Source organism: Loxodonta africana, chromosome 22, assembly GCF_030014295.1.
Source record: "Loxodonta africana isolate mLoxAfr1 chromosome 22, mLoxAfr1.hap2, whole genome shotgun sequence".
In the NCBI taxonomy this organism is placed as follows: domain Eukaryota; kingdom Metazoa; phylum Chordata; class Mammalia; order Proboscidea; family Elephantidae; genus Loxodonta; species Loxodonta africana.
The window spans coordinates 50,207,810-50,221,851 of record NC_087363.1 but is presented as its reverse complement, the minus strand read 5'-3'; the positions used below and the strand labels follow the sequence as shown (position 1 = coordinate 50,221,851).

At 39.6% G+C, this 14,042-nt stretch overlaps 1 protein-coding gene across 5 annotated transcripts in view; it reads left to right on the top strand.

Moving 5' to 3' along the window:
• Positions 1–14,042, top strand: part of CNTN4 (contactin 4) — a 410,739-nt gene that overhangs the window by 250,844 nt on the left and 145,853 nt on the right. The window lies entirely within an intron of this gene.

Genomic DNA, 14,042 nt, shown 5'->3' with positions numbered 1-14,042 from the left:
AGTAACATCTGTTACCTTAATTACACAAGTTACTATATAAAGGAGCCTTCATAGCTCACTTTGTTAGAGTAGGTTCTGACCTAGAAACCCTGGGAAGGTTTGTTCTCTTTGTGGGAGTTTTTATTGTTTGTTGTCCCCAGTTGGTCCCATTAGATTACAGACCTGACAAGATCAGTGGTATACAAGCCTACACATATGTTGAAGCCCACAGAGCATGGGGAGAGGAAGGAACTGAAGTTCATGAAGCAAAGTGGAACAAATAAAATAGGAAACCCCTAAGTAGGAGTACTTACTCTGGTGTACGTGGGTATTGGGACTTGGAGGGAAATGATGGTGGCAGAAGCAGGTAACCAGAGAAAGCAAAAAGAACAAATATTTATTATCCATTACATGTCAGGCACTAAGGAAGCCCATTACCTACAAGTCTACAATCCTGTAAACATATTTTTGAAACCCAAAAGCTCTCAAAACAAAGAGTTTTATTTCTCTCTCTCTCTTTTTTTTTTTCGTTAAGTTTTCAGCAAACTAATTTGGTAGCAAAACCAACCTGAAGCTATTTATAGATTTTTCTCTTTATTTACTTACCTCATGGTTAATTGCAGAAACGGTAATATATTTGACTCTAAAAGATGTCCTCAGGCTTCCCTTGGGATGTTGTGTAAAAAAAAATATGTACCATAGTATATTTCTTAATATTAGAAATTCTGAATTCCAAAGCACAACAATCCCCAAGGGTTTCTGATAAAGAGTTATGGATTAGACCATCTTAAAGAAGATAAAACAGACTGAGGCTTAGCAACGTTAAGGATCATGCTCAAGGACACACAGCTAATAAACCCTTACAGTGGCTTCCCGTTCGCTTTGAATACAGTGTCTTCTTGCTATATCCTGTCATGTCCTACATCCCTGCTTATCTCGCAAACTGTATCTGCCACTTGCCAGCTCTTTCACTTAGCTATAATCTCACTGGCTTTGCAGTTCCTCAAAGCTGTGCTTCTAACTGGTTCAAACTGGTTCCGTCATGGCCATTAAAGCGAAACTGGAACAGACTCGAAGTTTTATCATTTGGGTGTTCTGGAGCAATACCAGAATGGAAGAAATTACTAGTTGAAGCCCTGGAATGGGAGACTTGGAAGAGGCATAGTGAGTCTGTTCAGGAGCCTGATGGGTACGATTCGAGTATTGGCAGGACTGTGGAGAACAACACACATTTAAAGCCATGTGTTTGGCAGCCATCTTTGAGCAAGGCGCTGCTGTTTGACTCTGCTCAAGATCTCAGGGCAAGAGATTTGGTTGCTATGTCATGCGTATACTGCCCTTGTTTCTATCAGGGCTTTGACCCATAATTTTTCCCTTTCCGATTATCTTCCTGGTTCCCCCCAATTTTTAAAAATTTGAGTCTGTTCCAGTTTTACTTCCTCAGCTATGACTGAACCAGGAAGAACCAGTTTGAAGCCCTCCCTCAAAGACCTCAAGATCTTTTCTGGCTCAAGGCCTTTGCATTTGCTTTTCCCTCTGACTGAAACACGCTTCTCCCTGATCTTCGCATGGTCAGCTCCCTCTTCTCTTAGATCTCAGCTGAAAGGCTACCTTCATGGAAGACCGTGAGCACTTTCAGAAGGACCCGGATCCTGTCACATAAATCAAAAATAGTTTGGCGGAGAATGAAGTGGCTTTCTACTGGGTTCATAGATGAAATGATAATAAGAAAGAATATGGATATTATGAAGTTTGTTTCTTTTTTTTGCCCAACATCTAGTCTCCCTTTTTCTGTTAAAACCTCATTAGTCTTCCTTTCAGAAAGTAGCTTTTGCCATTGTATTCAGTCTTCTTAGGTTTACCCGTTCATATGCCCTGCCCTCCTCTATTCAGCAAATGGTGCATGCGTGAGTTAAGCCAGGCAAATTCTGTCCTTCATTCAGGAATCAGAATTCTCCAATGGGCAAAGGATGGGTAGATCAGTCATTTTGATGGCAGCTCCTTGGGGGACTTCCCATTAGTTTCTACCCTCTAGGTCCCCAGAGCTACAACTGGTCATTGTCCTTTCCAAGCCCTATCTGTTTAGCTCTTCTTCAGTTCTGTGAGCTACCCCCACATCCTTTCAGTAAGTTCCCTTTCTTGTGTAAGTTAACCAAAGTCAGTTTCAGTTACATACAACCATAAACCCTAATGTATATAGATGAGTAGATGGATCATTCATAGCAAGATGTTTAATTAACCTTAGAAAAAAAATAACCCTTTAGTGGCATTTGGATATTTATCTTAGTTCTTAAAACTGATTATATCTTACCCCATTTGACCTACACAACTTACAACTTACTAATTGGAATCTCCAAAACCCTTTGGGGTGAGTTTGAAACTCTTTACTTCACAAAGGAATTTGCATTCAACTAAACTAGTCACCCACCTCATTAGGTGCCTTGTCCAGGACTAATGGAGTTGTTGAGCATGCAGGTTTGCAGGAATCCCTGTAATTAAAATAGACTTGTCCCCTCCAGAGTGTCTTTTTTCTCACAGAAGAACAAGCAGGGGAGTTTGAGGCTGCCCATCCCTGCGAGCATGTGCTCAGCAATCTGACACGGAGTTTGTGGAATTTTTTGGATGGAAGCTTTTGGCTACATTTGTAAAGACTCAGGTTGCCTGGCAACTGTCCCCTCCTGGAATGAGTCATTGTACTTTCATGCTTCGTTGATCCTCACTGAAGGAGATTTGGAGACAGCCTGAACCTGGCAAATGAGTTTGGGAAGCCCCCTAGCTTGTTATATAAGCATCTTGTGCTCAGCAGTCAGCCCTGCCACTGTCTGTGACAAGTAGCAGGTTCCCATCCCAGTGCCATCCAGATGTGATCCTCTGCCCACCTCTGTGCATGACATTCAGCCTCAGAGATGCTGGAATAGACCGTCTTTCAGCAAAATGAGCTGCCATTGCCCTAATGGCATTGTGTGAGCTAGACAAGAATATTGAAGGTAATATGGGATGCCTTACTTAGTCTCCTGTGCAAGCCCGTCTCTTGTGCAAGCCCCCTTGACAGTGCCTTGTGCATGTGGGGAAGAAAGGATGTCCCAGCGTTCTTGAATGAATTGGTTTCAACTCTACTTGGAAGCCTTCCTGAATCCCAAGATGATCTAAAGTCTGTCATAGCCCCATGCACTTTTCATTTATAGCATTCGAAGCTGAAATTATTTGTTTAGAGCCTGTCTTCTAAGCTAGACTATAAACTACATGAGGACAGGGACCCCGCTTGTCTTGGTTATTGTCATATCCTTAGCACTTAACACATTATTTGGCACATAATAAACATCTAGTAAATATATGACAAATGAAATCCCTAGCTGTGTGAGCTTGGGAAAGTTAGTCCATCTTTCTAAACCTCATTTCTCCACCTACACAACGGTGATAAACTTTAAAGGATTGTATGAGATAATCCACATAAAGTGTTTAGAGCTGTGTCTGTCATTGTTATAATTAATAATACAAATCAAAGAATGAATCTGACCTCTACTTTCAATAAGAGAAGGCTGGACAGCTACGTGAATTTGTTCATGTACAACTGGCCTAAATTAATTGTTTATACACTTCTACACTGTGTTCTCTATGACCCCAAGAAACATTTTAACTTTCCAGATGAGAGCTCTCACAAGGAAAGTTTCATTCATTCCTATGTGAATATCAGAACAACAAATTTGGCTCCTCTCTACAACAGTTTCATTTGTTTACTTTCATTGCCAGGTCTTTTTTGCAAGTGTCTAAGAGTAATAAGCGAGAATGTGCACCTCTAATGATTTTACCTTCACGACACTATTAAAAAAAAAGAGTTTTGTGTTGGAATGCCAAAGTTTTATCCCCCAAACTGGCCACATCTGTCCTGGATCTCTTTGCTGGGGATACAAATAGGTGAACCAGAGGACACTTTACCAACTTAGCATCTGCTACAGGAAGACAAATGAGTAAGTGGTAAAACCGTAGTACATCTGTAGATTTTACTTTTACTTCAGAATGACATAAACTCTATCCACCACATCAAAGATCCACATGATCTCAAAGTCAACATATTCAGATCATATTTGCATCATTTTGCCCTTTTCTCAAATACTTCCCCACCACGCACCCCATTTCTATGAAAGGCACCACCATCTACCAAGGTGGCCTAACTAGAGGACTTCAGCTCCACTGCCCTTAAACCACTCTTGTTATGGTTAATGACCTGCTGATTGTCATAACTAATGACCAGCTTTCCTTCTTCAACTTGACCTCTCAGCAGCATTTGATACAGGTAGTGAATCACATCTCCTTTTCCAAAACCCTTGCTTCACTTGACATCCAAGGCCCTGTAGTCTGCTTATTCCTTCTGTCACCCTAGCCACTCCTTCTTAGTCATGTATGTTGGGTCCTCCTCCCCTGTACAAACCTCTAAATTGACCCTGGGCCCAGTGTTGGGACTGCTTTTCTATCTATCCCCTCTTCCTAGGTAACTTTATCTACTCTATGGACTTGTAAGTTTCTGGGTGGTACAAACAGTTAATGTGCTTGGCTGCTAACCAAAGAATTGGAAGCTCAAGTCCACCCAGAGGTGCTTCAGAAGAAAAGCCTGGCAATCTATTTTTCAGAAAACAAGCTATTGAAAACCCTGTGGAGCACAGTTCTACTCTGACACACACGGAATCATCATGCATCAGCATTGACTGGCCACTGGTAGTGGTGGATGGCCTTATAAACTATCTGGATGCTGGGGAAGTCCAAGTTTATCTCTCCAGCCCATATTTTTTCCCCAGAACTCCAAAGTGCTATATTTAATGGTCTATTCAACATTTTACCTATGTCTTTGCTATTCACCCTCAGCATAAAAATTTCAGACTTCAGTATATGAACTGCCCTCTCCTCAGTTAAAGGAAAAGAAAGCAGTCAGACTTTGTTGGCCCTATTGATTTGGAGGACACATGTTCTCCAAATCACTTAGAAGGGTTTATTGATTAGTTGAGTCATTAATTCATCAATTCATTCATTCAGATATTATTTCATGACTACCTCATGTGCCAATTACTATGCTAAGACTCTAGATAAAAATTTTAGAGCCATTACTAAACAATAAGTAATTCCAAATTATCTTGATAGCCTAACAGTCAGATTTTAGTTTCCATGGTACAGAGTGAATGAAGGATTTCTGAGTCACTTATTCCCAGATTTCCACTTACTTCTGTAATATGCATAATCCTTTCCAAAATAGAGACGTATTTGGATGTTGTACAAGATAATTGCATCTTTGTAAATCTGACCTAAGGGAGGTTGAGATTTCATTCTAAAACCTTATCTTGATTGCCTGGATATCACCCAGCATCCTTTGGTCCCTCTGCTTGATGTCATTATGTCAGCTTGTCTTTGGGAGAGAAAGAGGAAGCTTTACCAAAATGAACAAGGCCTTTCACCTTCTCCCTTTGGGTTACATGAAGAAGCTGTTTATGAGAGTTGTCCCCCAGTGCCCACTGGGAACTTGTAGATCAATTACTACAGACAGACAGTAGGTCTGGTCTTTCTCCCTCTTTCCACATATTAAATTGTCACTGTGTCAAATGTCTTGTCATCAAATATGGTGCTGCAAGGAAATTGCAATTATATTTATCAGGTTTTTTTTTTTTTCCTCTGACCTTTGGATTTCATTCCGCCTACAGAGAATCCCTCTAGGTGATTCAGAAAACATGTGTCATCCAAATCAATAGGGCCATGAAAGCCGGCTGCTTCCTCCTGCTTGCACTAAGGGGGAAGGCAGTTCATATATTGGAAGCAGAATTTTTTATGCCTAGGAAGAATAGCAAAGACCTATATAGCTTCAGTGCATTTATTCCTAAAATGTAGTAATCTTATAGTCATGAAATCTAGGTCTAGTAAGTAATTATAACAACACTGTATAGAGTTTTCTAGTGTTTTCATCCTCTGTGCCTGGTATTAATTTTGAGCTTTTGTCTCTTTGGACAATTTTTATTTAGATTTAAAGATCTAGGCTCTTGTTCTCTAATCATTTTCTCTCATCTAAGCATTATTACTGTCATCACTAGATGGGTTATACACCTAATGTTTAACCACAGCCCCCAATCACCTGGAATATTTTGAGGTGATGCATGGCAGATAACAGCAGGTAGGTTCTCCAGCAGTACAACCTCATTTTAATATTTGCTAAAGCAGAACTAATCAAGAAGGCAAATCTGCCATGAAAAGTCCTATAAAACATTCCAAAGTTAAATGAACCATTAAAAAAATAGTAGGCAGAAGAGACGGCCAGGTGCTCACCAAAATCTAAGAGTTGAACTTTAAAAGTCATACTTAGTGAGCAAGATTAGATGCAAAATCAGCCTTAAAGATTAAATATTCCCCAGGATTCAAGGCTAAAATGCATATAAATCTTATTTTTTTAGCACGTCTAAACTAGCAGCAGAATAAATGGCATTTGCATGTGTCAGTCATACGGGTGCATTGGGCCTTTTCTGAGTGTAAGCAAAAAAATAAAAACAAACTCAGCTCTGTGTCCGCCATATTGGCCTCATTCTCAGACCGGTTTTCCTCTAATGACCAGAAAATGGCTGCAGCAGCTCCAGACTTCAAATCTTCAGATATTTGGTTCCTGCAGCAAAGAATGTGAATCATTTTCCCAAAAATCTCAGAAAAAGTCTCATTGTATCTCATAGGGTTAAATTGGGTCCTGTGATCATCCTTTAACCAACCACTGTGGCCAGAAGACATTAAATACTGTGATTAAATGCAGGGTGGCTGGTGGGTTCAAACCACCCACCTTTTGCTCAGCTGCTAAAGGAAAAGTCAGTGTTTCAAACCCATCAGCCGTTCCACAGAAGAAAAGAGCTGGCCATCTGCTTCCATAAAGATTACAGCCAAGAAAACCCTATGGGGCAGTTGTACTCTGTCACACAGGGTCACTGTGAGTCAGAATTGACTCAAGGGTACCCAATAACAACTATTAGATATAGGGTTAATGGATGTTGGGCATAATTGTCCATATGAGAAGGAATGGTCAAAACTTGAAAATATTAAGAAATCAGAGAGGTTATATGTACCCACATCTAAGTAAGTGAAAGAGATGTTACTTCTGGGGAACACCATCAATACTTGTTGCTAGATGCCTTCGAGTCCATTCCAACTCATAGCAAACCTATGTACCATAGAACAAAACACTGCCCAGTCCTGCACCATCCTCACAGTCGTTTTTATGCTTGAAGCCATTGTTGCAGCCACTGTGTCAATCCATCTCTTGAGACTCTTCCTCTTTTTCACTGATGTCCTTCTCTAGGGACTGGTCCCTCCTGATAACATGTCTAAAGTATGTGAGATGTAGTCTTGCCATCTTTGCTTCTGAGAAGCATTCTGGCTGTACTTCTTGCAAGACAGATTTGTTCATTCTTTTGGCAGTCCATGGTATATTTAGTATTCTTTGCCAACACCACAATTCAAAGCTGTCAGTTTTTCTTCCGTCTTCTTTATCCAGCTTTCGCATGCATAAGAAGCGATTGAAAACACCATGGCTTGGGTCAGGCACACCTTAGTCTTCAAGGTGACATCTTTGCTTTTTCATACTTTAAAGAGATCTTTTGCAGCATATTTGCCCAGTGCAATATGTCTTTTGATTTCTTGGCTGCTGCTTGCATGGATGTTGATTGTGGATCTGGAAATGAAATCCTTGACAACTTGACAATCATCAATACTAGGAACAGGTTTTCTCCTAAAGGCCAGCAGTCTTTGATTCACTCTCAGAACGGTCCATGTTTTAGGCTGGGTTCTCTAGAGAAGCAAAACCAGTAAAGTGTAAAAATATATAGAGAGAAAGTTTTATATGAAGGAAATGGCTCATGTGGTTGTAGAGGCTGGAACATCCCAAGTCCATTGGGTCATGAGAGAGGCTTCTGCTGATTCACATAGCCACAGGGGCTGATGAACTTAAGATCGGCAGGTCAGAAAGCAGGGCTCTTATTCACAGGCTGCAAAGATGTCCGAATCCCAAGATCGGCAGGCAAGACCGCCAGTAACCTGCTAGCTTAAGTCCCAAGAACTGGAGGTCAGACAAACAGGAGCCAGCTGCAGGATCCAGAACAAGCAAAAACCCATGAGCCTTGTTAGAATGTCCATTTATATTTGATGCGGGTCACGTGCCCAAGGAAACTCCCTTTCAACTGATTGGCTACTAACAGTAGATCCCATCATGGAGGTGATCTGTAGATTTCTAAGGGCAATATTTCTCTAATGGGATGCTCTTGCATTTTGAGTGTTTCTTTATTGTGTACAGCTATACCACACTTTGCATGATTACCATCTGAGGCCCCAAGCATTCCTAGTCATTGTGAAAACCAGAAAGCCACAAAGGTGCACACATAGTGAAAGCTATTGAGGCAGAAATTAAGATCAAAACTCTAAGTATCTATACCAGAGCCTTTCCCCAGACCATGCTCAGTACGATATATAAGAGCTTAAGGTTAGCTATAAGCTATTCCTTCGTGAACAGGAATAAATATCATTACAGGAAACTACGGCAGTATCTTGACGTCAAGAAAAGAATATAATCTTTTGAAGCCCTTTTGGGTCAAGGAAATTAGCTTCTAGGGAGAAATATATTAAGAACAAGTAGTCAGATAATATTTTCAGAGCAAGTTTTCAAAAGGTAGTATATTTTCAGTTATAGCCATAATAACTATAGCTTGCCTGTGAAAAGGTCTTTTTAAATAAAAATACCTAATCATATTTCAATATGATGGGACCAGCAAGTCCTCAAAGTCACACAGGTGTTTGTGACTTCTTCAGATTGGTCATAATTTGAAAGCCCTTTTCACATTTATACCTCTCCACATATTGTGTGAAAATTGGTGAGGCTTTAGAATTGGTATATACAGTCTAATTATTATTTTAATGTAAATAATTTCTTTACCATTAGGTTGACTATCTGGCCAACCCCACATTTGATTTCAAGAACTGATTCTTTTGTTCTGGACCCATACTAATTCGTGAATGACTGATTTATCAAAAAGAAGCCTTCAACTCATCAGAAGTAATTTGGATTCATAAAAATCCTTTGGTTTATCCCAGAGGTAAATTCCCCCAAGGACTTTTAACACCTATTAGTTCTTTGTGTCACTAGCTTTGAGAGTTTCCTGTCAGTTGAGAGGAAATATGTAAGAAAATGTTAAAATCAGCTTAAATAACTTTCTGGCTCTGTTTAACTTCGCTACAACTTCAATGAAAGTATTTCAAGTCAGCATTTCAAATTCAACTGCCAAGGCTCAGGTTATATTTCTTGGACTCAATCATACGTTCATGAAACACTGCAGCTATATCTTCAAAGTCCTTTGAAAATCTGTCTCCTGATATCTTTAGAAGAAAATATTCCAAAATGAAATGAAGAACTTCATTTTCAGCTGAATTTTCCTTGCATCTGTCAACTTCATAGGTGTGGGTTCTGAATTTTAAAATATTCCTCTTTTTGAACCGATGGAGGTTGTAAAAGGCGACATCTCTAGTGAAAATTGGTTTGAGATAATCCCCTATAAAACTTTTGTTGAGGTGTACAGTTGTCGCTTTGGTTCACAGTAGAACCAGGAGAATATAATATGTAATAATGACTGATGCCCCTTTAAAAGACAGTACCTCTCTTGTTCATAAGTGTTTCAAATGTTTATAGGCCTCTCATGGGCAATAGCAGTACCTTAGATAGATACAAGTATTTATTTTTTTGTTTGGAAATATGTTGTTGTTGTTGTTAGTTACTGTTACCGTCAGTTCAGCTCCAACTCATGATGACCCCATATGCAACAGAATGAAAAGTTGCCCAGTCCCTCACCATATTCATGATTGTTGGTATGCTTCAGTGCATTGTTGCCTTCCAACTTAGGAGGCTTGTCTTCCAGCACTATATGGAACAATATTTGGTTGTGACCCATGGAGTCCTCGTTGGCTGATTTTCAGAAATAGATCATAAGGCCTTTCTTACTGGTTTGTCTTAGTCTGGAAGCTCTGCTGAAACCTGTCCATCATGGGTGACCCTGCTGGTATTTGAAATACCAGTAGATAGCTTCCAGCATCATAGCAACACACAAGCCACCACAGACAACAAACTGCCAGACAGGTGGTGGTTTGGCAATATAAAAAAAAAAAAACCCATTGTCGTCGAGTCAATTCTGACTCATAGCAACCCTATAGGACAGAGTAGAACTTCCCCACAGGGTTTCCAAGGAATACTCATGGATTCAAACTGCTGACCTTTTGGTTAGCAGCCAAGCTCTTAACTACTACTCCACCAGGGCTCGTTGGTAATATACTACTTCTTAAAAAATAATAATAATAATAAATAAACACTTGAAGAAGCCTACAAGTTATATGCAGTATGACTATTAAATACAGCATTTAGACCATGTAGAAGGGAAAGCATACATTAATAATACTTTAGTTAATAACATTATTCTTTTGAGCTTCCCAGAATCCTAAGCCAAAAGGGAAATCAGTGAGCTACTAAAGCTCATCATCTAAAGAAATTTCTTGAAGGTGGACAACTTTCTCCTGACATTAAATTATAAATGAAATTTATTACTTGGGTCCAGTAGTAGGTAGATTGCAGTAATGGCTCATGTTTTTCATGCCTGCCTGTATCTATGCCTTTTGGTAGAGCTTTTCAATTTTGATTCTAGGCTTGTTCTGGCCAGTGGAATGTTAGTAAAATTAATGGAAGCAAATGCTTCAAAAAGTGCTTGCACATTGGAACTTGCCCCCTTGCTACTCTGAGAACCGTGTCACTACCATATGAACACGGTAAGGGAAGCCTGATGGATGAGAAGGGACACTTGGCCCAGTCGCCCTGTCACCCAGCCAATGGCTAGCTGAGCCAAACACTTGTTCTTTTAAGCCACTGAGTTTTAGAGTTGGTTGTTACACAGTGATAGCTAACTGATACAGATCCTCATACCAAAATCTGTTGACCCATTGTCAAGTCAATTTGAACTCATAGTGACCCTATAGGACATACAAGGGATGTTTAAGAATATAATAGACAGTGTCTTATACTGTAGCTTTTTTTTTTTTTTAATAGTGTTCTATTGTGTTTTTGGTGAAAGTGTATACAGCAGTTTAGTTCTCATTCAACAATTTTTACACAAGTTGTTCAGTGACATTGGTTATGTTCTTTCCAATACATGAACATTGTCATTATTTCCATCCTGGTTGTTCTGTTTCTATTAATCTGGTTTCCCTGCCCCCTTAGATTTTCTTCTATATTTTGGTCTCATAGGTGATTTTTTTTTTAGAAGAGCACAGTACTTACAGGTAATATTCATTATTTTTTGAGCCAATTTGTTATTTAACTACAAGGTGACCTCAGGGGTTTTGGTTGAAAGTTAGAAGAGTATCTCAGGACAGTTTTCTCAGGGAGTCCTCCAGTCTCAAGCAGTCCAGAAAGTCTGTTTTTTGTTTGTTTTTTAGAAATTTGAGGTTCTGTTCCACGTTTTTTCCACATTCCATCAGGGTCCATCTATTGAGGCCCTGATTAGAATGGTTGGTAGTGGTAGCTGGGCACCCATCTAGTTCATCTGGATAGATCAGGCTGTGGTTTGGGTATACTACTTGTCCTGTAGGTTTTTCTTTGAGTCTTTGGTTTCCTTCTTTCTCTTTTTCTCCAGGCGAGTGGGGACCAAAAGTTGTATCTTAGATGGCTGCTCACAAACTTTTAAGAACCCAGACACTACTCAACAGACTAGATGTAGAACATAATTTTATGAGCTATATTATGCCAATTGACCAAGATGTTCCATGAGACTGTGTTCCTAATCCTTCAAACCCAGAATTCCAATACCATGAGGTGCTTGGTTATGTCTAAGAAGTATCTGTAAGTGTGCCCCCATGTGCTTTATTACATATATGAATATATGTGCATACAGTCACTAGATGCATATACATATGCATGCATCTATATTTATACACATATATACATAAAAAAATAGCTATGCACATATATAGGAGCCCTGGTGGCACAGTGGTAAAACACTCAGCTGCTAACCAAAACGTTGGTGGTTTGAACCTACCAGCTGCTCAGAAGGGGAAAGATGTGGCAGTCTGCTTCCATACAGATTTACTGCCTTGGAAACCCTATGGGCCAGTTCTGGTCTGTCATATAGGGTCGCTAGGAGTCAGAATTGACTCGATGGGAGCTGGTTTGGTTTGGTTTATACACATCTATGCCTACATACATACATACGTATATACCTGCCCGTATATTTTTGGGGTATTTTTGCTGTTATTTCAAAATTACATATGCCATATCAACTACCAACAGGTCCTTTTTTCTTACGTACTATTTAGTGACTTTGTTTACCATCATCAAGCTGTGTATACTTCACCCTTGTTTGGTATTACCTTTTCCATCACCAGAAATAACAAGTGTCTACCATCTAGAGATGAATCCACCTCTGGCCCCTTGCCCCATCCCTGGTAACAACTAATGAACATTAATGTCTATTTACTTTTTCATGTCATTTCTCAAAAGTGAGGACATACAATATTTGCGTTTTGTTTGTGTGTGCGCAATTAACTTATTTCATGCGATATAATGTTCTCCAGGTTCATCCATGTTCCAAATGTTTTGGGAACTCAATTTTTCACTGAGTAGTATTCCATTTTATGTATGTACCACCTTGTACTTACCCAGTCATCTGTTGATGGGCTCTTAGGTTGTTTTTGCTGTTGTAAATACTGCTTTAATGAGTATAGGTGTGCATATGTCTGTTGGTCTCGCTTCTATTAGATCCCTAGGGTATATACCTAGGAGTAGAATTTCTGGGTCATATGGCAGCTCTACCTCTAGTTTTTTGAGGAACTGCCAAACTGTTTTCCACAATAGCTGTACCAGTCGCACTCCCACCAGCAATGGATGAGGGTTCCAATTTTTCCACATCCCCTCCAGCACTTATTATTTATATACAGTAGTTTTTTAGTAAGTATAGGATTATCATCATTTAACAAATCCCTTGAAAGCATAACTTAGACACAAATACCCAAACCACCAAACCAAACTCACTGCTACCGAGTCGATTCTGACTCATAGCAACCGCATGGTGTTTCTGAGGCTGTAAATCTCTAGGGAAGCAGACTGCCGCATCTTTCTCACTTGGAGCTGCTGATGGTTTCGAACCACTGACATTTTGGTTAGCAATCAATCACTTTACTGCACCACCCAGGTTCCTTACATGCAAATACCTTATATTTTCCTCAGGGCCTACTATATAATATAAACTATTATCGAATTCCTGCTAGAGATCAAACCACCTTGCCTTTAGAAAGTAGCCATCCTTTCAGTTATGCACAGCAGTGCTGTTTAATGGCTGGGAAAACAAAAGCTAGTATTGCTCTCAAATGCTTTAAACAGGGCCTGGAGAGAAAGAAATTGCCAGACTTTGGTTTAGCCATGGTACCATGCTTTGAGGATGAAAACAAAGCCATCCACACAGAATAACCTTTGAGAGACATTTTATTAAAAAGGGGAATTGGTCTAGAAATCATGATCTAACTTTTTCAGTCCATTTGATATTTGAAGTTTTTCCATTTCTGCTTTTAGTAGCACTTCCTCTAAAAATCCATTGCCTTTTTCTTCATCAAGGTCTATTTAAGGTAGAGGAAAATATAGTGGCAAAAACATCTCAAAGACGATTATACTTGAAAATTTAAGTTATTTAAAGGATGTTATTTGAGCCTAGAGAATTATTGAATCTCAGGACTTTAAAAATCATTTAGGCCAACTCCAACTGATTCTTGAATTCCCCCTAAGAAAACCCTAACCTGTCTAGTGTTCTTCTACTAAAAATATCCTCAGTAATGGAAACTCATGGCCTTTCATGGAGGATTGTGCCCCGTGGAGGATTTCTAGAGTATAATGTTTATGTTTATCCGTAGAAACAATCTTTAATCATTGGGTCTTAAGCCAGCCCCTGATGTAGCAGAGGAGAAATCCCAGCCTTCTTTACTGTAACAGTCTCCCAAATATTTGAAGACAGTGGCTCTTGCATCCCCAG